Below are 22623 nucleotides of genomic sequence, written 5' to 3'. Positions count from 1 at the left end.
TTGGTGTGTAAATCCTCTGGCTCTGCAAGTGTCCTTGGCGTTGTGTGTGCCCTGATGACGTTATCTGAGTAGTCATATGTCACCTCTGCGTGCACACGTCAGGTCCTCTGTTTGTTTCTCAACACCAGCGCAGGTCCGGTCTAAGTTAAAGCTTACACATTTTGTACCCTAAATCATTGTACAAACACTTCTGAGCATTTACCTTTTATTGTCATACTCAAGACCGTGCCAATAGGGGTGTCACTTACAAAGCCTGTGAGGAATGAAAACGCCTCATGTTGGTGAGTGACCCTCACCGTCTGTGTCTCCACGGTTTTCACGTCAGGCACAACAACAAGAGCTGCTCCAATTGCGGGGACCAGACATATGAATCCAGGTGTGATTTGTCCCACAAGCCACTCAGACTCCAGCAGTTGGCACAGCACCACAATAGCTCATGGTTGGGATGTAGGACGAGTGCATGTGTGTGGGTGTGGAGACATGTGAGCCCCTTATTAGTACATCATTCCCCAGGCCAAACTCGTCAGGTAAACAAAAGAAGTCAGAGATGTGTAATTGCATTAACAAATAACCACGATGCAAGTGCAATGCTGCATGGGATTAGGGTGACAGCGACCACACGGCTCCATCAGAATTGCAGCCGTCGTAGCCAGCACCACGACCTACGGTCCCAGCCCTGCATGTGACACAGGAGGAGTAAGTGCACTTCCTCATGTCCATGATGTCCATCACCCCGCCCACTGACTCAGCGTCAGCTTCTGGCCCACCGTACCCGTCTGGGGGCAGTAGCGCCTCTGTTGATATGCCCCTGACGCCATCACTCGCTGAGTGACGGACGCAGGCGGTGCATACGTCCCAGAACCGCTGTGACCGACATGATTGGAATGTTCATCCTGGTCCCCGCTGGTTCAACTCACAACCTCACTGCCAGATCTCCCCCAGGTGTCAGCCGTGGCGCCATTCTGGGGTGGTGCTGGCCCCGATACCACACACTGTACGGCTCCGCTGTGGTAACTGTGTGGCAGAACACCGCTCTTAATGCTGCATGGGAATGTAAACATCAATGAGCTGGCCACACCTCATTACAATTGGCGCTAATGAGTATTGGGAGGGTCATGAAGACCCACTGGCACGTGAGTGTCAGTCCCAAGACCACAGGACAGGTGGACTGGGGGATGCGAGTGTTGTGGACACCTAGCCAGACACTGGTGATGTCTCAACTCAAAAGATGTATTTGGATGATTGGGCAACGTACAGTGTTGTGTTTATGTGGGCAGTTGGAACCATGGCCCTTCATCTCCCTGTTGCTGCGGTGAGGACCAACTTGTCACTGAGGTCCTTCAACTACACTAACGCTACTCTGAGCCTCTGCAGGCCTATCTTGATGAAAGTACTGTATGTATATTGGCAAGCATGTACAGCCACGCAGCATGTTTGTCTGTAGATAGGCACGTTGTCAGACCCCCACTGCCCTACCCGGACTGACCATGTTCCCTGTCCTACCACCCCATCCCAGGAAGCATCTGCATCCAGGCCTCAATACCACAGAACACATTCCCGTTAGCTATGCTGTAGAGGGTATCCAAGAGGTACAGGCACTACGCAAAGATGTCATCATCCTCCCTGACTCTGGGAGTGATGTTTAGCTACTTGACATCCATCTTTGCCTGCTACCCACACTCTCTGTGGGATATGTTTGTGTAACAGCTGCCATTGTATGCGTTGTAGGTACGGGCAAAACGTGGCCACGCCCTTGTCGGATGCCAATCTACAACACTGGTTTTGTTCCGGTGTGGTCTGGATAGCCACCACTCACTGGTCAGATCGATGGCACCCAGGGAGGCTAATTAGTCCTAAGCTATGTATGTATTGAAATGTGACACTTTGCTACTGCCTACTGTTCCTTACAGATATTGGTTTACAAAAGGTAAGTAACTAGTCCTTGAAAGTTCTGTGCATCTGCTGTAGGAGCATCTATGTTGTGTCCTTGCTGTGATGGCAGGGTGACTAATGTACACACACCATGCCACGTGTGTTAATGACCCGTTCACATGTGTGATGGCATCACAGACCATCAGTGACAAATGTAATTATCATGCTGTATGATGATGGTCATGTAATTGTAACTGAAAGTACACACCGCAACATGACTAAGGCTGAACAGTGCAAATGATGTCACATGTGGTGTGTGTGTGTATTGCAGTCAGCCGTCTGGAAGTGCAGACAACCTCCTACTGACATTGACATGACGTGTCTCACTGACATGATACATTGTCATGCTCACTAAGACCTTTCCATCTGATTGTTTGTATGCATGTCACATCCATTCCACACACTACAGGTATTTTCCTTCTCCACGGAGGAGTGTGTGGGAGCTGGCATCAGTGTGTATCCCACGCCACACTCCAAATTGTCTAGATTATTTTAAGCAGTGTTGCTTGTGCCATGTACATTGTTATAGTCTTAGTCAGACAGTCGAAGACATTTCCTAACAATTGTGTCTTGCAGGGCACCCCCTCTGGAAAGGCCGTTGCCTGACTTGGAAGCCATGAGGGAGCGCAACTGCATCCGTCGATATCGGTTCGGCAGACAGTTGATCAAGGACCTGACGGACAAGCTTGAGGCTCACCTACAACCACGCCACAGGTATCCAACTGCACTGACACCCAAGGTAAAGGTGATGGCAGCCCTCCATTTCTTTGCCACAGGTACATTCCAATTTACCATAGCTGATGTGGGAGGGATGTCTCAGACCATGTTTAGCCGGGTATTGGGTGATGTTTTGGGAGCAATGTTGCTCCACCTTGATGAATTCATTACATTCCCTACTCCAGAAGAGTTGACAGATGTCAAGGGGGAATTCTATGCCCTGGGCCGCATGCCACATGTATTTGGTGCAATTGATGGTACACATGTTACTCTTGTCCCACCATAGGCTCAGGAGCAAGCGTATCGCAACAGGAAACACTACCACTCGATAAATGCCCTGGTGGTGTGTCTTGCCAACATGATTATCTCACATGTTTGTGCACGTTATCCAGGATCGTGCCACGATGCTTTCATCATGAGGCGTAGCAGGGTACCACAGATGATGCTGCAGCTGCACAACCACCGGGCATGTCTAGTTGGTGAGTATACACTGTGAGCTCTGTATGTCAGTATGTCACAACTTCATGATCTGCATCATATGATTCACTCTTGTACATGATGTCAATTTGCAGGAGACGCTGGATATCCAAACATGCCATGGCTAATGACTCCGCTACGCAACCCCAGGACAGCTGCAGACCAGCGTTACAACAATGCTCATGTGAAGACCAGGCAGGTGATCGAACGGACCTTTGGACTCCTGAAGAGCCGGTTCAGGTGCCTGGACAAGACAGGCGGAGCCCTCCAATACAGCCCACGCAAGGTGTGTGACATCTTCACCGTGTGCTGCATGCTACACAACATGGCAGTGGAGAAGGCTGTGCCACTCTACCTGGATCCTGATGAGCTGGAACATCCGCCTGTTGAGGATGAAGGCCTTGGCCAGGATGCCAGTGACGAGGAGGGTGAAGATGATATCCGCGGTCACCTCATCCGCAACTTCTTTTCATGATGGTGAGTCATTTCATCTTTTATGTAAAAGATGGACTATAGAGTTGCATGGGTAGCATGCTGTGTATGCAACAGACTGTAAGCAAGATCACTTGGATGTGTGTTGTGCTGTGTCACACGTTCAGTTGTAATGCTACACACATACGTGCTATGTGTGCACTTGGAATGTACAGGTGTCATACTACATCTGGCTATTCAACAGACATTGGCAAAATGACATTATACAGAACTTGACCCCTTGTGTGCCACTCTCATCCACAGCTCGCCCTGCCTGTTGTCCGTTGGGGTACATCGTGGTCATCCTGCTACTGCTCATTATGATTGCAACGTCAGCCACATCAACGGAGCATGCTTGGACATGTGGAGAAGTCAATTTGGGTAAGGACTCAGATGAGGCTGTTTAGCGTTGGTATGTGTAGAAACGTGTGGTACATGTTCATGTGCATGTAGTGTCACCTTGCATACATGCTGCTCCATTATGTACCTTATGACATGTATGGCCACTCCCATGACAGGATAGTCACCCCTTCTGTCATCTGTTGTACTTTGATACTCTGGTGAATGCATCAATGTGTGTAGACATTGCCACAGCAACATTGCACATACCATGGCATGACATTGTGTCAGAGGTCACAACCACGGACTCTGTGGGGGATTGCAGCCTCACTGTGTGCATTAGAATGTGACTGGATCCTCACCTCCAGCTTGTGGGCCAGTCCAGTGTGATTACCATGAAACCATGTGGTGTCGGTGTTGCCCAGTGTATGTTCCACATCTTAAGAAAACTGTCCTGTGAATCAGTTAACATGGATGCATTGCCCCTTGCAGCAGTATATCATGTCACTGTCATGTCGTTACCTCAGTGCAGGTTGAGAATACTGCTACGCCAGCCTTCACAGTGAGTAGCAGTGATGTTTAGATGCACATGATGCCATGTATGTTTAGCATGACTAAGTAAAAAGTGTGAAAGATGCATATGTGAATTTTTGTGTTGCACCAGTGGAGTGCGGTCATTCACATTAATCTCTGGTCGCCGGCACCATAACTGTGCTATGGTAGGGTCTGATTATGTAGCTTGGATGGACATCACTTGCACTTAATATTTATTGTACCTGCATATCATGTTTAGCATTGTGATGCATACTTGACACACCAAAAGACTGGCTACAGAGTGCCTTCATTGCATGTCGATCATTAGCTTCCTCATCATATGTGATACTAACAGCTGTTGTGGATTTGCTCAAGTTAGCCTACATGGCCCTTATGGCTAACCAATATCAGATACAGACTTTAGAGTTAGCGGTAGTTGGATTTCCATATGTTTCCATTTGTTACTGAGGTCCATCTCATCTGTGCCTGGGAATGTGTTTATACTACATAGATCTTTTTGCATGGGTGCTCACTTGTGAGCGTTACACATGACTCTAATGGATGACAGACTGTCCCAGTTTTTATGTGTCTGTGTCACAGCATCGTATCTCATGTGATGGCATGATTAATCATCATTATTTTTCACTAGTCAGTACACTTCACAGGTGTGACTGGTACAGTGTAGCTAATGAGGTTTTTGAAGTGTCTGTGACATGAGAATGTTGTCCTAATGCTTATTTGCCTCTGTTTCAGGTCTCCCTCCCAGCAGTTCCCATCCTCTCCTTCCCTCGCCTGATCACCCTTTTGTGTCTGTAGTTTGTACTCAGACCAATGGGCTATTTGGAGGTGGAACCCTTAGAGCATCACACCACTCTGATGAAGAAAGGTACGGCCAGTCGTTGACAGCCTTGTAGGTATTCGTAATGCGGCATTACAGGTGACATCATGATTAGTGTAAATTGGACTTATTGACAATGCACATGTATGTTTGTGAAAGCTCCATGGGCTCACAATGTAAATTATCATGTTGTGCATGACGTCTGACTCCTACAGAATATTGTGCCTGCTTGGGGCTCAACACACATGTCCTTCTAATGTGCACATATACTATTTTGAACGTAGTTACCTCATGCTTGTTATGTGTGTAACTGTATATTGACCACACGCATGGGGTGGGTGAAGGCTAGAATACTATGTTGTGTGTGAGGTAGATGTCTTTGTTGGTGCAGTTTGGATTTGAACACACTAGCTCTTGTATACACCTGCTGACGCTGTGTGTCTTGTGCCCCACTTGACCGTAAGGGCCCTGATCCAGTGACTGTGATCTGTGGTGATTACTGTGCCATTTTGTTGTCAGTGATCCTGAGTGAGGCAGACACTCCTGCCTTCACATCCACATGTCACTTTGTGCATTGCGGGTGCCCTTGTGTTATCTGTTTGTTTAGCAATTAGTCACACCCCTCCTGCCGTCATGTCTTCACTCATTGCTGCAGCTGCATACACAGCCACCATGCAGCGCACACTATCCAGGAACACAGACACCTACAGGATGACCCTCCTTCCATCCATTAATAGAGCATGCTCCTGCCACCCTACACACAGACAACACCAGACATTCACCCTCGTGCTATAAAAATGCTTTGTACTCAGCCATAGCTGCTGCTATGCGTGTGTGTGTGCAACACATACTGGCACGACTATGCAGATTCACATGACATTGGGTCTACGTACCACCAGGTCATGTTCCGTGTCCAACACACACACACACCTTACATAGGCACAATATTGTACAGTGTTAGCTTGTCAACACCACTAGATGAGAAAACTGTTAGCTTACAGTCACGTGCCAGAACACAACATGTTCACACCACTTCAACATTGCTGTCACAGTCAGTCAAGTTGGCACATGGGACACACACCATGACCCTGTCTCTTGGGTGTGGTGTGATTTGGCCATTCTGGGGTAGGTATTTGTCTGATGTGTGTTGTTGTTCTGTATGCGTTGCTCCCATTACAGTAGTATAGTACTTGTAGCTCCATAGGGGTAGGTCACCTAATCAGGTGTGCTTGTCTAGAGTGCTCCAGCCCATTGCCCACAGTCTGTCCTGCCACCGTTATCCTGTGCGGCATTAATCACATACACAGTAATGCATCATGCTGATGGTAGCTCACATACCTGAGGACACAGTTGTAGGTACTCCCTACATGGACTACTACTTTTGTGACACTGACATGTACTCCTCAAAGTGACTCTCCTGGGCCTGCCTGTGCTAGCAGTATTGGGATTCAATCCCCCCTCCAGCATTGACTGTCCCACACAGGTGTGTCTTACCATCCATGTATGTAGTTTGTGGAAATTTCTGACCAATGTGTGTCCTCACTCAGATTCTGATCCAAGTGTGTGGGTGACTGCTGTTTGTTGTATACCTTGCATTTTTGACATTTGCAGACACATATACATGTATGCTGTTTCAAAGATTACTCACCAAATGCGTATGATGTTTATATTATTTATTGGCTGATCTTGTGCATGAAACGTGAATAGGTGCTGTACAGAAAGGGGTGGAATCCAAAATTCACAGCTGGAGATGAGATGCCTTACAGTTTCAGTCAACAGAGTCCAGGCCACAGTGCCTGACATCATTGGGCAGACTGTGACCAGCAAGTCCATGTGGGAGAGTCTCATAGGGGATGCTGTTGCACCCATGGGCAATATGCCAGGTCCAGTGTCCTGGGAGAAGTCCATGGGCCACAGGCCCTCAACGTCTTCGCCGTGGACGACCCACCTTCCTTGGGGGACCCTCATGTGCAGGCATGGACGGTGCATGGGACGCTACGTCAGAGGGTTCCTCCTCCTCCTCCCTCTCCTCCCTCCCTGTGGCTGGTGTTGCACTTTGCCGTGATGTTGCTGGCCTTGTGACACAGGGAGGGGGCTGCATGTCGGCAGCCATCTGACGTAGCACATGAAAAATGTCCCTATGCACCATCAAGAGCTGAGCCTGGTGTGCCTCCACCCGTCCATAATGCAGGTCTTGCCTGGCTATTTGCTCTGCGTGCTGTTCTCTGACCTGGTTGAGGGTCTCCGCAAGCTGGCTTACCTCCCTGGTGTCCCGCCGGTATGCCTCAAGGATGTTAGTGAGTTCAGGCATACCGGGCCCTGCAGCTGACTGGCCAGATTCTCTCCTCCGCCTTGCGCCACTCCCACCACCCTGACCCACATGAGCACGGCCTGCGCTTGTGGGCACATCCGATCGACGGGCCCCCCGAGTGCTGGGAGGGTGGAGGTTGTCACCAACCTCAGGGGCGCCCAACAAAGGGTGTCCCTCATTTTCAGACTGGCTCTCTTGTGAATCATGGGCAGGGCTCTGACCTGTCTGCTGGGATGTGGTGGGAATAGGTCCGGTGGTTGGCAGAGATGTAGCTGGTACAGTTGCTGCAGGGGTTTGGGATCCAGAGGAGCCAGGTTGGTTGGGGTCATCCACAGTGCGTTGAGGGACGGCGCTGCCGGTGGGGTCTGGGTCCTGCTGAGCCTGGGACTGGGATCCTTGGCCCCCCTGGCTGGGGGGGAGATCCGCACGTTGCCCTGTGTGTGGGAGAGACAGACACTGTTAAGGCAATATCAAGTGACATGTGGTTGGTTATCCATTATCAGCATCACTGTTCCACAAGCTATACATTGTTGACATTGTACAGTTGTGTATTTAGTGGTAGAAAAAACAATTGTACGATGGGGTATTTACATTCTTCCAATCCTTGACAATGACTGACACAGCCATTGCTGTGTCTTGTGTTGCCGGCACCACACGTGTAAAGCATTGGTAAGTTTCACGCAACATCCTGGATACGGTGAAAATTCTTATGTGTGCGTCAAGCATGCACAGAGTTTAGATGCAGCATGTTGATGTAAGAGACAGAGCATCATTATTTAGCATGTCAGCTACTACTTTGGATGTCTTTTGCTGTTCCATGCTGGCCAAACAATGCCAACACCCCTGGACCTGTACACCCACTTCTAGATCATGGCTTTAGAACTTGGCACTTCTCTAAGACGCATCACCTTGTCAATACCCATGTCCATGTTGGTACTTATGTGCATCCACAAAGGTAATGAGATGGGGCACGTGCTTTTTTAGAGAGGCACAATGGACTGGAGCTTCTGTTATGTGCATGTATGAGTTGTATGCATATTCATATGAGTACGTGTTTTGTTGTAGTACATGGCAATTGGGACAGTGTTGCAATCCAACGCCTGTCCCCCGGGGATGAGTTTCTGTAAGGGGTGTGTACAACAGGCCATGCTATTACTTTGTTTGTGAATTGCAAGCGTCCATTGTTCATGATTTGGCTGTCCCCTCATGTGGCATGCTGCCATAATCGTGGATTTGTGTTGGTGCACAGGATGTGTGACCTTGTCCTGGTGTTTGTGTTTGCAATGAGCACAGGAGGGACTTGTGCTGCCTACACCTGTGCCCATTGTGTACTACAGAGCTTTCTGCAATGTGTGTCCTGACACAGTACACTGTTGACAGCAAATGGTGGGTGTCTTACAGGCACATAGCAGATGTTTGCTGGTACTTATGAGACATCCCTTAACATTCTGCTCTATGGAGTTTGTGAGGCCTGTGCAGTGCTTGTGTGCAACTGTGTGTGTGCCCCAGGGAGGTGCGTTGAGGTGACAGAGGGACGAACACTGACTGATGGAGACAGAGGGAGAGGGAGAGGGAGACAGAGGGAGACAGAGACAGATGGAGACAGAGGGAGAGGGAGAGGGAGAGGGCGACTGAGGGAGAGGGAGACAGAGACAGAGGCCGACAGAGGGAGAGGGCGACCGAGGGAGAGGGAGACAGAGACAGAGGGAGAGGGCAACCGAGGGAGAGGGAGACAGAGACAGATGGAGACAGAGGGAGAGGGAGAGGGAGACAGAGGGAGACAGAGACAGAGGCCGACAGAGGGAGAGGGCGACCGAGGGAGAGGGAGACAGAGACAGACAGAGGGAGAGGGCAACCGAGGGAGAGGGAGACAGAGGGAGACAGAGGGAGAGGGCAACCGAGGGAGAGGGAGACAGAGACAGAGGGAGACAGAGGGAGAGGGCAACTGAGGGAGAGGGAGACAGAGACAGAGGCCGACAGAGGGAGAGGGCGACCGAGGGAGAGGGAGACAGAGACAGAGGGAGACAGAGGGAGAGGGCAACCGAGGGAGAGGGAGACAGAGGGAGACAGAGACAGAGGGCAACCGAGGGAGAGGGAGACAGAGACAGAGGGAGACAGAGGGAGAGGGCAACTGAGGGAGAGGGAGAGGGAGACAGAGGGAGACAGAGGGAGAGGGAGACAGAGGGAGACAGAGGGAGAGGGAGACAGAGGGAGAGGGAGACAGAGGGAGAGGGCGAGACAGGGATGGAGACAGGTAGATTGTGCTTGCTCTCTTGCTACACTGCCTTACTTTGTCACAAAATGATGCATCTCTGTAAGGTGTGTCAGCAAATAGTAAATATTTAGAAGCTGTGGTCTAGTTTCTTGTGTGATCTTTACCTATCCCTGTGCATTGGTCATTATGCTTGTGTGTGTCCCTGGGACATATGACATGAGAGCAGCCTCTTACCCTACACATTGTACCCTATGTGCCTCCCCCTTGCAACTACCACCATTTGGAAGTGTACTGCTTGGACTCATGGCCACCCACCCCATGCTGCTGGGCACTGTTGTTAGTCTACCCATGTAACTTGTGTTTTTTGTATACTCACCAGACTCAATGGCTCCTTCTATTCCATGTACTCCCACCGCTGGCAGTAGGACCATGACCTTCTCCTCCCAGGGCTGGTATACAGGAGGTCTGCGGGGACCACCGCCTCCAGTGTGGTGTGCATTGGCGTAATCCTGTGCCATCTTCTTCTTCACCATCCTCCGCAGATCGTACCACCTGGCCTGGCATTCATCCCTGGTGCGCCTGATGGGTGCAACAGCATTGACCCGGTCTACGATCCTCTCCCACAGGCGTGTTCTTTCTGCCAGGCTGGTCTGTCTGACCAATGCGCCAAACAGCTGCGGCTCGACTCTGATGACTTCATCTGTAAGTATCTCCATCTCCGGGTTAGTGAATTTTGGATTCTTGTGTGTGGTCATGGTGTGTAGTGTATGTGATTGAGGGGTTGATGGTGTGTGTGTATGAATGAGGGTGTTTGGGTCAGAATGTGAAGGGGGTGGTGTGGGTGTAGATGAGATAGGGTGTATGTGTGAAGGTATGTGTCTGCAATAGTTTGTGTGCTCTCAGTTTCCTCGCAAGAATGGGTATGTTGCAAAGGATGATGGGTTGTATGTGTGGTCCCTTTTATTGGTCAAATAGTGGGTGTGGCTTAATTTGAATTGTTGGGGTGGGTGTTATATGGGGTGGGTGTTGGTGTTGTCCTCTGTTTGGCTGTTTGGCTGTGACCAGGACATTGATTGTCAAAGGTGTGTACACAGGAGACATGTTCAGTGTGGTAGTGCGACTCGTTAGCAAGGTCCTTGTGGTCGTTTTGGTGTTGGCGTTATGTGTGCGTGCGGTACTTGTGCGTGCGTTTGAGTAGTACGCGCCGTTGGCGGGTGGGGGGATTCGCGTAGGCTTGGCCGAGGGGTGTGCGTGTGGTACTTGTGCGTGCGTTTGAGTAGTACGGGCCGGTGGCGGGTGGGAGGGTTCGCGTAGGCTTGTTGGGGGGGGTGTGTGTCATACTTGTGCATGCGAGTGAGTGGTACGGGCCGTTGGCGGGTGGGGGGGTTCGCGTAGGCTTGTTGAGGGGGGGTGCGTGTCGTACTTGTGCGTGCGAGTGAGTAGTACGGGCCATTGGCGGGTGGGGGTGTTCGCGTAGGCTTGTTGGGGGGTGTGCGTGTCGTACTTGTGCGTGCGAGTGAGTAGTACGGGCCGTTGGCGGGTGGGGGTGTTCGCATAGGCTTGTTGGGGGGGTGTGCGTGTCGTACTTGTGCATGCGTGTGAGTGGTACGGGCCGTTGGCGGGTGGGGGTGTTCGCGTAGGCTTGTTGGGGGGGTGTGCGTGTCGTACTTGTGCAAGCGTGTGAGTGGTACGGGCCGTTGGCGGGTGGGGGTGTTCGCGTAGGCTTGTTGGGGGGTGTGCGTGTCGTACTTGTGCGTGCGTGTGAGTGGTACGGGCCGTTGGCGGGTGGGTGGGTTCGCGTAGGCTTGTTGGGGGGGGGTGCGTGTCGTACTTGTGCGTGCGAGTGAGTGGTACGGGCCGTTGGCGGGTGGGGGTGTTCGCGTAGGCTTGTTGGGGGGGTGCGTGTCGTACTTGTGCGTGCGAGTGAGTGGTACGGGCCGTTGGCGGGTGGGGGTGTTCGCGTAGGCTTGTTGGGGGGGGGTGCGTGTCGTACTTGTGCGTGCGAGTGAGTAGTACGGGCCGTTGGCGGGTGGGGGTGTTCGCGTAGGCTTGTTGGGGGGTGTGCGTGTCGTACTTGTGCGTGCGAGTGAGTAATACGGGCCGTTGGCGGGTGGGGGTGTTCGCGTAGGCTTGTTGGGGGGTGTGCGTGTCATACTTGTGCGTGCGAGTGAGTAGTACGGGCCGTTGACGGGGGGGGTTCGCGTAGGCTTGTTGGGGGGTGTGCGTGTCGTACTTGTGCGTGCGAGTGAGTAGTACGGGCCGTTGGCGGGGGGGGGTTCGCGTAGGCTTGGCCGAGGGGTGTGCGTGTGGTACTTGTGCATGCGTTTGAGTAGTACGGGCCGTTGGCGGGTGGGGGTGTTCGCGTACGCTTGTTGGGGGGGGGGGTGCGTGTCGTACTTGTGCGTGCGAGTGAGTGGTACGGGCCGGTGGCGGGTGGGGGGGTTCGCGTAGGCTTGTTGGGGGGGGGTGCGTGTCGTACTTGTGCGTGCGAGTGAGTGGTACAGGCCGTTGGCGGGTGGAGGTGTTCGCGTAGGCTTGTTGGGGGGTGTGCGTGTCGTACTTGTGCATGCGAGTGAGTAGTACGGGCCGTTGGCGGGTGGGGTTGTTCGCGTAGGCTTGTTGGGGGGTGTGCGTGTCGTACTTGTGCGTGCGTGTGAGTGGTACGGGCCGTTGGCGGGTGGGTGGGTTCGCGTAGGCTTGTTGGGGGGGTGCGTGTCGTACTTGTGCGTGCGAGTGAGTAGTACGGGCCGTTGGCGGGTGGGGGTGTTCGCGTACGCTTGTTGGGGGGGTGCGTGTCGTACTTGTGCGTGCGTGTGAGTGGTACGGGCCGTTGGCGGGTGGGTGGGTTCGCGTAGGCTTGTTGGGGGGGGTGCGTGTCGTACTTGTGCGTGCGTGTGAGTGGTACGGGCCGTTGGCGGGTGGGGGGGTTCGCGTAGGCTTGGCCGAGGGGTGTGCGTGTAGTATGTATTGGTGGAGCTTGCAGTGAGGCGAATGTTCCGTACGAATCAATGTTGAAGCGTGAATACTTTGGCCCGTACGTATCTCGCTCAGGCCTTTCGTTCCGAATCGGAATAGTGAGTTTGTACGGCCTGATTACGAATCGTACGGTGGTCTGCACGAGGCTTATTCGTACGGGTAAACGAATGTCATTCGTACGGGTCGTAGAAAATCGTACGGAAATCAACGGAAACGGATCGGAATTCGCAGGTCGGACGGTAGTTTCCAATTCGTACGGAATCGGCTACGAATACGATTCGTACGGCGGATTATTTTACCGGATCGGAATCGACCCCTATATAAATAAAACCCACACTTAATTACAAAATTATTATATAATACATTCAATTTCAATTAAATATAATATTTTTTCGTATTTCAATTTATAATTTTTTTTAATTAAATTTAAATCTTATGAAACATATTTTAATATACTACCCACCCTTATCCCCTATATCACCAACAACCCGCTACTAAATCTTTTTAAAAACCCATTAAATAAATAATTCTGTTATTTAAATTAAATTTCAAATTTCGCCATTCAAAATAAAAAATAAATTAAAATTTTCTAATTTTTTACCATTCTATACATATTATTCACACTACTTTTTTAAATTACTACCCACCCTTATCCCCTATAATACCAATAACCCGCTCCTAAAATATTTACAAACATTTAATTTTTTTTTACATTTTGATCCCTATAATAATAAAAATAGACATTTAATTAATAATATTTAAACATAAAACAAATTTTTCTACACTTATATAACACATTCAATTATTTTGTCGATATTATATTCAACGATATTTCTCTAAACGATATTATATACAACGATATTTTATTTTGACGATATTTTTGTCATTATACAAAATCGATATTTACAACAACGATATTTACTTCAACGATATTTTTTAAATTCGATATTCTTACCTCGATATTTATGCTAGTCGATATTATCCCGTCGATATTCCTGCTTTATACCATAGGAATTGTCACTGGCAGCACTGGCAAGGGCAATGGGTGGTGCAAGTTTCAGTAGCCTCCTGACAAGAGCCCTGGCACCTATTAATATACAAATTAAGCATTGGTTCTAACCCATTAAAAAGTGTATGTCGAACTGGCTATCCCCAATTGGCAAGGACTGACTACCTTGTAAGTCCCTAGTATATGGTATCCAGGGCATGTAAGGCAGAGTATCCACCCAGGGTTGCAGCACTGATTGTGCCACCCTGTGTGTGACAAAGTACAGATTGGATCCGAGCCTGCCACTGAAGAGTGGAAAGTCAGTGGTGACACTGCTAGTTTGGCTTTGCCATTCAAACTAATGACAAAGCTCCCACATCCCTTAAAAAAATATGGAAGTCTCCCCGAATAATATTAAAGAGGACATGCATTTTTATATGTGTCTTAACAGCAACACCTCTAAATTGTAGTATTGCTGTGGAAGAGCTGGTAGCCCCTTTGGTTAACACAGGGTTACAGGCTGGCCCCTCAGCCCGGCTTACTTCTCAATGGGACTACCTAGCTAGGTACTGTAAGTTATCAAATTAATTGTGGTATTAAACCCGACTTGATGCCAAGGTTGAATTTAATGTTACTATTAAAGAAATGCAACTTTAATGAAGTTGCCACTCTGTGACCCAGTTTATCCAGTGGCCTCACACGTTCACTGGCTACCAGACAGCTTTCTGTCTGCCTAAGGAGTATTGTGAATGACTCCCAGGCTTAGGAACAATAGCAGCCTGCTACAGAGTGTGTTATTGCCTTCCCTTCACAGGAAGCTGCTTAGGGCGTTAGACCGAAAGGCGAGCTTGAAAGGTGAAGCCACCTTTAGAGGCCAACTGATGTTCACACTCCTGAGGGGCTGTCCCTTGCTCAGGTAGATGAGCAGGAGACAAAAACAGAAAGGGGAGAGAAGTGCCAACACCGGTTTTCCTGTGGCCACAGGTAGCCATACCTGTAAAGTGGGCTACCAAGCTACTAACATCTGAGGAAGGGTCCTGATATTTTGAGAGAGGGCAAAATAGTGTGCTCTGGGTTTGCTAGATGCCTCACATAGCTGAAAAGTAATCTCCAAGAGGGAGGGGCCCTGATAGCTCATTGGATAAGTGACTGCATCAGACTCTCAGGGCCCTTTCTGGGAAGAAATATGGCACCCTTGGCACTCTTGACCCTTAGATCACGTCGAAACTAGAACAAGGGTCAAAGAAGGGCTGCCCTACTGCCCTCTGGACTGCACAAAGAGAGGCTGCACCGTCTGCTTAACTGCATCTGATGCACCCTGGGCTAGCGAAGAGAGGACTGTGCCTGTGGTTCCTGCCTTGGGGAAATGCCATGCTCCAGACCAAAGGAGTGACTCATGGAAACTATGAACTATGAGGGTCCGCACAACTGAAGTAGCACATGTAGGCAAGCCGGTAGCCACTATGGAAGAATCTCTACTAACTGCCGCTGGACACCCCAAGAGACCGATCTGTCTGGCCAAAAGTTGAACCCGAGATAGCTGATCCCAGGAGTGCCATCTGAGTCCAGATTGATCACCCAAGAGGGACACCAGCCCCCTCCAAAAGATATCGCTGAGACTGCTAAGGTTAGAGACTGGTAGCCCAGTCGCTTCTGCCCTTATGCAGTCTCAAAGAGGACTTCAGGAGGCCCCAACCTCTGTGGTCAAAGTCACCCCACCTGAACCCGTGGATCGAGGAATTACCGCAAAGGCGCCTCTGACGACCACACAACACCCAGAGCATCCTTGGGCATCTCCATCTTCTGCATCTGCAGCATCAGGACCACTCCATTGAAGTCTATGGCAGATGTGCAGGAAAGTTCGAAACTGGACTGGAAAATGCTCCCGTGGCCAGGTAACTGCCCAAATCTACCCCATTGTCCTCCCCCACCAACCATCCCCCATCTGATTTTGTCACCCAAGCGAGGCCAGAGTAGCCAAACTAACTTTTGCCAACGTTTACAAAATTTACAGTTAGCAGTGCTTGTTTGCAGTTGGATTAAAGATTACGTTTTCCTAAAAATCTTTATCTCCAGAACCCTCTGATGTATTTTGCTCATCTTGGAGTGTAAAAAGTCATAAAAATATAACATTTTTGTATAAATTGGTGTTGCGTTTCTTTCTTGTTGCGTGGCTTTCTTATTTTGTGGTTTGGTACTGTTATATGCTTTACATTCATTCGTTTCTTCAAGCCTTGCTGCTCAAACCCATAGCTACCCAAGGTTGAGCTTCAGGTTGTACTCATGAGCCTGGGTGGATCCAAGACAGTTTTTGCGAGTGTATTCCACAGTAAGGCCACACAGCCATACCATAAAACACACCCAAATCCTCACAGCCACTTTAACGAGCCAGGTGTGCATCACAATAACCACACAGTAATATGGCCAACTATCAATGACTCACCAACATGTTTTAATCCTGAACAATATGTCCCTATACCCTAAATATCACCCCGATATTTTCAATAACTCAAACAACTCCAAAACAACTCTTCACATTTTCTTACCAAACGCCTCCCCCTCACTCCTAACACTCAGGGCATATTTATCAAATAATCACGCAGAGCAGCACAGCACAGCAAGTCACCTTGCTGCACTGCACTGGGTGATAGGGAATGGGCAAAAATGTGCCATACTTAACATTATACAGCGAATTCCTGTCCTCTCCTTGCGCTAGCTCACAATGTACTGCCTAGTGCTAATGCAGGCACCCATACACAAAAACAATAGTTTTCCTCTGCGTGGCTTTTCCTGTCCTTTTAAATACGGCCCCTTTACACGCAGCACTTTGTGTGAAAGGGGCGTTCCATGAGTGTTGCTGGGGGTGTTCCCACGCAACACCCATGAAACCAGACACATTTCCAGATTTACAAGAAATTGTAAATCTGGAAATGCGTCTGAATGCTACACCTCCCCAGGGAAGGCGTAGTGAGGCGCAACGAGGAGAAATGCATTAATTTCTCCTCGTTTTGTTTCTTTTTTCCATGCATGCTGCATTCTGAAGCTCACATAGAATGAGGAAATGACCTCTAATGATTGTTTATGTACAGGAAGGTGTCTCTTCCTGTACATAAACAGTCCTTTAAATCAATGATGTTTAACAAGTTAAATGTGTGCTAATGCAGCACACATAGAAGTTGTAAAATGCCATTTCTGATTGTTTATGTGCTTGAAGGGAACCGTTCCTGCACATAAACAATCATCCCCGTGATGCAGGCATCCTTGCAACATGGTGCAAGGGTGCCTGCGTCAGCGCATGGCAGCAGCTTGTGCGCCAGAGCATGGGGAAGCCGAGAGATGCGACATACTGTTGTAAATATGTCGCATCCCTGTGCTTCAAAACTAACGCTGCGCAGTGCAGCAAAATGACTTGCTGCACCGGGCTGCGTTAGTTTATTGTAAATCTTCCTCATAGTATTTCTCATTCCCCTGACAAAAGAAATCTCAAGCAATATATGACACCAACATTCAATAGAAAGAAGTAAAAGATCATACGTTATTAAAAACAAATATCAGAGTACCGGAAGACATAAAACGTAGAAATAATCGTAGGTTATGCTAGAATTCATTCATCGCAAGCTCAAACAGTATGTTGAGGAGTGGAATGGTAGGGCTCCTTTTCACAATGGTCATATTCCTTTATTTATTAATGGTGCTTTGTCCAACTAAGTGTCTTTTATGTTATGGAAAAGGACGCCCCAGCCCCCTTATGAACATATGCCAACACGTTTCGACATCCCACCTTGAGGCTCAACTATTTCCCATGCGGTCATCATCAGGGTGTAGCAAGCCTGTAAAAATTCTGTCTTTCTATTTATGGCGATTCTCGCCTGGTTTCGGATATTTATATTTTGCTTGCGGTACTTATATTTAATCGCTGGCAAAATGTGTCTGTTCCCTCTACTTGTATTTTAAGTATAACATGGATACCAGCGGTTTCAACAGTTTTCAGTCACGGTGCCAGCACTGCAGAGTATATGTTCTCCGCTTTTGTTTCACCCAGCTTCTTCACTCGGTCGTTCCATGTATTTGACGGCAAGGCAAAGAAAGTTGACCCACTTGACATGCAGTGTGTTGGCAGCTGTGAGCCACCCTGTAGATGTACTGCTTCTGTTGAGGATATGTATTTAAAAAGAACATTAGACATCAAAAGTTCAAACAGTAATCTTCCACAAACACTAATTTAAAGTTGTGAAACTGCCCTGCAGTGCGGGTTGAAAGTGCCACAAAATGGTGACCTGAGTCGCCTGCCAGAGCCATATCCTCTGGATGGGCACAGAAGATGGGGAAGACCAGGAACATTGCATATGAAAGTGTGATCAAGGCGGATGTCATAGCAAGACTGATGATATAGCAGCCAGGGATGAGATAGAGCTAAGAAGACAATTTTCCCCAGCACAGGACTTCCCAGAAAGACCATCTTCTCCTGCCCGTGTTTATATGCTCTCCACCACTTCAGAGTTATTGGCAATTAAGTCCCTCATTACGAGTTCTAGTAATTCCGAGTGAAATAACATGAATACAAATTATAAGTGATCAAGTCCCAGAACCATTGAGTCTGAAAACTTCCAACGAAATAATTCCGGGGCCAGAAACACCAGGTCTCCCAAAGAACATGTAGGGGTTGTGGGTGCTGGCAGCATAACTGCCCAACTATTCCTCATCTCCTGCAACAGTCCAGGGGTAACGCACAATTTCCCCCATGAACAGGCCCAATGTGCCTTAAAATACTGTAACCACACTCCCATCCCCTGATCTCCCACCTGCATTCACTTTCCACCAGTGGAGATGCTGAAATAGTGAAAAACTGCACAGTAAAGCACCTTCTAAATCTTGGTGCGACAGTTATTCCTCATTTCATGGAAAAAAAGCATAATGGCCAGACTTTGCAGCAGAGACACTGGTCAGTAAATTTAATGCCGGCCCACCTGCCCCCAGGATCTCTACTGCATAGTCTTAAATGAGGGCCTTAGTGTTTTGCATTACAATCGCTCTCATAGAAGCCTGCAAAAGAGGTGATCACCAGAGAATTTGATCCAGAGAAGATCAGGGTCAAGCAAGGACTTGAAGCAAAGGAGCTTATGCAGAGGAAAGAGGAGGGAGTTAAAGGACTTATAGCTGGAAACAGTGCAGCAAACCCTAGTTTTTAACACAGATCCAGGGTACTAGTATTCACCTATCTGGGGGTACTTTTTGATGAGAAAGGTAACTGGGGCCCGCAACTGAAACAGAAGTGAAATGCTGTTACAAGATCTACATCAGCATTGCTTAGTTTCTCGAAGAGGTTGGGTGCGAGGCCCATGGAGGCCATGCTTAAAATATATAAATCCAAGTGCCTAGCGATTGCCTCATATGGGGCTGATGTCTGGGGATATGTCCCTATGAATACAATACAAGTGGTAGAAAACAAGTTCCTCAGGTCCTTGCTGGCGGTCCCTCACTCATCTCCTACACTTTCCGTGCATGCTGAACTAGGTATTGGATATATTGCAGATAATTTAAACATGGCCCCGGTGACATGTTGGGTGAAGACATGGATCAATGAGGAGATCACCCTCAATCATTTAATCCTGAAAGATTGCTTAGCACGGGATAAGGCAGATAGGATACCCTGGCTGGCTTACGTTAGAGCGGCGTGTGTCAGACTGGGCCGTCCAGACCTGTTTAGTTGCCCAGATAAGCTAGGAAAAGAGGATTTGGTATGGGTCAAAAAAAGTTTTATGAACCTGGTGCAGCAAAACAGGGAGGAACAGGAGATTAGGAAACCAGGAGTGAGAAGAATGTATATCTTGCAGACTTCTTTACTTATTGAACCTTACCTGAAGTTAGTCACCAACCAGTTTCACCGTTTCTTGCTGGTTAGATTTAGATTCAATCTAATTCATCTTATTTTGAGTGATTTTCCACAGTGGGGGAAACCGGAAGAAAGTGCCCCGTGCTCATGTGATAGGTTTTCGACACAGGACACTCTCCATTTTATAATGTTTTGCGAGAAGTTTGCGGAAGCACGGAAAAAATTCTTACTACCAATTCTTCGGGAAGCTGGCTTCGTTCAAGTGAGGCCAGCACTCATGTACTTGCAAATGTTTGGTTCCGTACGTATTGTCTTTAGCGTAGCGAACTTTTTTGGTGGCTGCGGCTAGGACTAACAAGATTAGACCAACTTTGCTAGTATCTACATAGGAGGATCTACTCATTCATATTGTACATATGAACTTAATGTGCTACGTTAAACAATGATTCCTGTCGTGGCTACCCTTAAGCAGCCAGTGTGAACTTGGATTAAGACAATTTTAGGGTCCTAAACCTCTGTGTGTATATATTTATGAAATTAAATCATTTAAAAATATTTATATGCTTGTTTTTATATGTTTTTATCTGAACTATGAATGTTAAAAAAAAAATATTCATGGATGTATGTATGTATGTTTTTTTTAATGATTTTAATTAATCGAAATAAAGATTGTTTGACTGACTGACACAGCTCCAGGTTACGTTAAATATTATCTTGCTGGCTCAAAAATCCAGAAGGTTCTGGTGGAGATCTCCACCATTCAATCAACTGCTTTGAAATGTGGGTTGAGTTTTTAATCACAGATGAGTTGCAAAATTTAAAGGAGAAAGTAGGGCAAAGCTAAAATGCTTTCTCCTCGTTAGAAATTGTTCCATTGAGTTAGAGCTTGAGTAAAATATGACTGCCCAAAAATATCTTCAAGTCCAAGCCAGAAGACAGTTACTTGGGCTTCCGTTGAAGTCAAGCTAAGTACTGGCATGAGGGTTAAGAGACCACTCAAGAAGTTCTTGAGGACTCAACTCAGACTGAGTTTTAAAGCATGCCCCCTTCCTCTCCCTTGCCACTGCAGCAGAAGCCACCTATGAGTGCTTTTGCCTCTTGCAAGCCCTTGCTTTCCTGACCATCTGCTGCCATTTTCTGTTCAGTGCTGCCCTACCTGTCAGGAAACCATGAGCCAAGGTGAGCCTGCTGCATTCCTACAGCCAGACAAGTGGTGGGGCCTTGTGGGGACTGATGGTGATCAATGAGTGAAGGCAGCCCGAGTTGCAGCTTGTGGCACTCATCATTTCCCTGAGATGAGCAATACCTTCTGGATGGGCCTTCCCACGCAGCTCTTGCCATGCTTCCAGTTTCTACTATGGAGAAGCTATTACAGCGACACTTACAGGTGTAATCTCACTGGTGCTATTTGGCTGCTACGTGATGCTTTGACTGGATGAGTACAAGACCTGCTTGTTTTGGTTTGGTGCTGAGGGAGCACATATGACATTTTGGACACTCTGGACATATTTGGTGCAATGTATGGGTTTGTCCTTGTGGAGCACATTACTGTTAGCTGCTGATTTGCAATTAGCCCGAAGTTTCTACTGCTATCTACCTTGATGCCTACAGGCATTTGTTGCACTTTATACATTTTGTTCATATAATGCCTAGCATTTGTGCCTTTTTTAAATTCTTTATTGTTTTCTATGGATGTACAGAAGAGGTGTAGAGTACTTATAAACTATTCATGGATACACCTTGTCCAGTTTCATTCTGCATTTTGATTAGGTACTCAACCCAATCAAACACAAAACATCAATATGACATTGCAGAGTAGTCTATACGTATTACCTTTCTATGGCGTCAGGTTTGATAATCATGAGAATGAACATCTAGGAGATTACTAACTTCCAGGCTACATAGGAGTGTAGTTAAGCAGCTGTGGGCTCATATTTTCATTCAGTGCTTGATTTGCCAGTGCCCGAATCTCCGCTCAGAAGCCCACAGCTGTGCAATTAAATGTCGGCGCACCAAAAACTAAAGCTGGTGATCTTAACTCTACTTCATCCCTCTTTAATCCACTACCGGACACTCCCTGCCCCTTTACTTCACTCTTGCAGATTCCTCCCTTTGCCTCAAGAGTCTTTAATCATGTTTAGGTTTTAGGGTGATGGAGCAGGGTTTCGCAAAAATTAAACCTGCTTGAATGGATACCCCCATAATACGTACTAACAGTAAGTAATTGTAGTAAAACTAACGTACACCCAACATAAACATAAGGGAACTGCTTTGTGCATGCCTGAACTAACACTTAATTAAATAGTATTATGATAACTTTTGTGCTTTGGAAAAAATTAAGAAGTTGCACGGATAGGCCGCATGTGCATCAGTATTTTGCATGTTACACCCTGCTTTAAAGTAATAACTAATGCTGCTTTTGCACAAAGCCTATGCTAGGTAGCGTTAATGGGGAATAGTGCAAGGTGGGTGGTGAACAGTGAAGGTTCCATTATCATATAATTAATAAATGTTCATTTTTATTTACTTTAGTGTGCTGAACGAAACCGCCATCTTCTTAACTTGTCTAATGAGGGAGGGGGGTAGCTCCAATGAGTGATTCCGTTCTGTCATGAGGCAAGCAAGACGTGCTGTGCACTGCAGATTACATGAAAAGGGTGAAGGCCAGAGTGTCAAACGATTGCCAACTACTGTACCCAGGCGTGGGACCGGAGATGTACTCTTCAAATGATGTTAATTCATGAATGTAGAATGTAAAATTTGTATCTTATGAAGGGAACGTGAGAATGAACTAAGATCATGGGAACTAATTTACACAATGAAGTTGTTGAATAAAAGGGGAAATCATGGTGGTGTGACAACGCCACCTCCCAAGCCCACCAATCCCTGTGTGAGTTCCATGGTAGTTTGCAACAATTGTGGGACGGACATGTCAATTTTAGAGTATAACTGGGGTGCCTTTAGGGGTGTGTCTAGAGCTTAGGCTGACAGG

Source organism: Lissotriton helveticus, chromosome 1_1 (assembly GCF_964261635.1).
Source record: "Lissotriton helveticus chromosome 1_1, aLisHel1.1, whole genome shotgun sequence".
In the NCBI taxonomy this organism is placed as follows: Eukaryota; Metazoa; Chordata; class Amphibia; order Caudata; family Salamandridae; genus Lissotriton; species Lissotriton helveticus.
Note: the sequence above shows the minus strand (reverse complement) of the source record.